Source organism: Octopus bimaculoides, chromosome 17, assembly GCF_001194135.2.
Source record: "Octopus bimaculoides isolate UCB-OBI-ISO-001 chromosome 17, ASM119413v2, whole genome shotgun sequence".
NCBI lineage: Eukaryota > Metazoa > Mollusca > Cephalopoda > Octopoda > Octopodidae > Octopus > Octopus bimaculoides.
Window position 1 is genome coordinate 315,393 of NC_068997.1, and position 2,015 is coordinate 317,407.

The following is a 2,015-nucleotide window of genomic DNA, read 5'->3' on the forward strand; positions in this document are numbered from 1 at the left end:
AATAATAATAATAATAATAATAATAATAATAATAATAATAATAATAAGAAGAAGAAGAAGAAGAAGAAGAAGAAGAAGAAGAAGAAGAAGAAGAAGAAGAAGAAGAACAACAACAACAACAAGTTCCTATCCAAGACCACAGATTCAGTGGACAAGCCAGATCAACTCGTCACTAATTGACTGGTATGTTATTTTATCGACTACTCCCTCAAGGATGAAAAGCTTAGTTTTCTCCCATACGCTCAGGGCAAAAAGTATTAAACTTCAGCTATATTTTATTGCCTGCACAAGTCGAAAAGGCAACGTTGACCCAGACCTGATTTGGATCAGAGTAAAAGAGTTGCAAGTAAATATAAATGTTTAAACTCTAAGTGTATAGAGTCATTAGCGGCTCGGATTAAATGTTAACCACATTAACATAATGTTGATAGTCTAGTTAGCATTATATTGTACTACTTCTACTTAAACATATACATGTACACACCCAAGCCTAAATGCATCATTAAACTGGTAGTACATACATACATACATACATACATACATACATACATACATAATATATATATAGATATATATATAAATATATATATATATATGTATGTATAATTACATAGATAGATATACATACAAACACACGCACAGGCACACGCGCACATAAATACATGAATATGCAGAATACATACATACATACATACATACATACATACATACATACACAGAAACACACGCGCCCACTGATGCGCACGCAACAAATCTCAAGCCAAAATTGCGGTTTCTATAACGGACTGAACCAATAGTCATTGAAAAGGTTGCAAGTAGCAACGAAAGTGCTTTGACAAACGAAAACAAAACAAATTTGTTGGTTGGGAGCGGAATTAAACCAGTGTGTGTTATCATTATATTGGCATAATGTCTCTCCCTAGATACAATATATATATATATATGTGTGTGTGTGTGTGGAAAGAATTCACAAAAGACGAAGACAAGTGTTGTAGACAACAAGCAGATGTATTAGTTTAACGCTCGGGAAGTGAAAAAGTCTTTAACGTATGTATGTATTATGTATGTCAAGTCGATCTTGGGCGGAACAGGTAACATGCAACCCAGTACAACCTGTTGCATGGACGGCTCGTCGGCGACTAAATTGGCAACCCCATCAAGCTTGCTTGATGAGGAGGGTGATTGTTGGACACCCTGCAGGACGAAAAGTAAGACCTGTTAAAGGGCGGAAGAGCTCATGACCAGTCAACGGCCATTCAACAATATGTGTACTTGTGTATGTATGCATGTATGTATGCGCGGCGACGTGGAACACCTTGGTTGGTGTCCAGGCACGTGGTTGACCCACTGAGAGTGGGAGGCCCCGCTTTTGTTATCACAACATCGCTCTTGGAGAGGGAAAGTCTGAGAGAAACCTGCGACACTCACAATATTCGGTGATGTAGACTAGTTCTTTTCGAGTTTATGTTGTCCATGTTCGGAGAAAGTGGAATTTGGATTTCTGAAAATCCTTTCCCCATTATAAAAATCATCATGCACGGGCATCTCTTGAAAAACAAAAGAAGACCTATCACAAAAATGGGTGGTCTTAGCTTTCACATGTGTGGGACTTGCAATGGCAATACTTGAACACGATCATGTACGTATGCCCGAATTGGTAAGAAACTTGCTTCTCAACCACGAGATACAGAGTTCGATACCATTTCATGGCAACTGGAGGAAAATGTCGTTTTCTGTAGCCTCGAGTGAACCTATAGCCTGTGAATGAGATTAAAGTCGCGAAAACTATATAGAACTATCAGATAGATTCTCTCTGGAATTCATAAACAGACAATCTTATCGCAGACCATGTCGCACTAGTTCTGCTTGAAAATTACGTTAAGAATAGACGTATTTGTCGAACACCAACCACTTAGTCAATCAATGAGCAAGTTGTTTACGTCATTAAGACCAACATATATCTATCTATCTATACATATGCGTATATATATATATATATATATATATATATATAT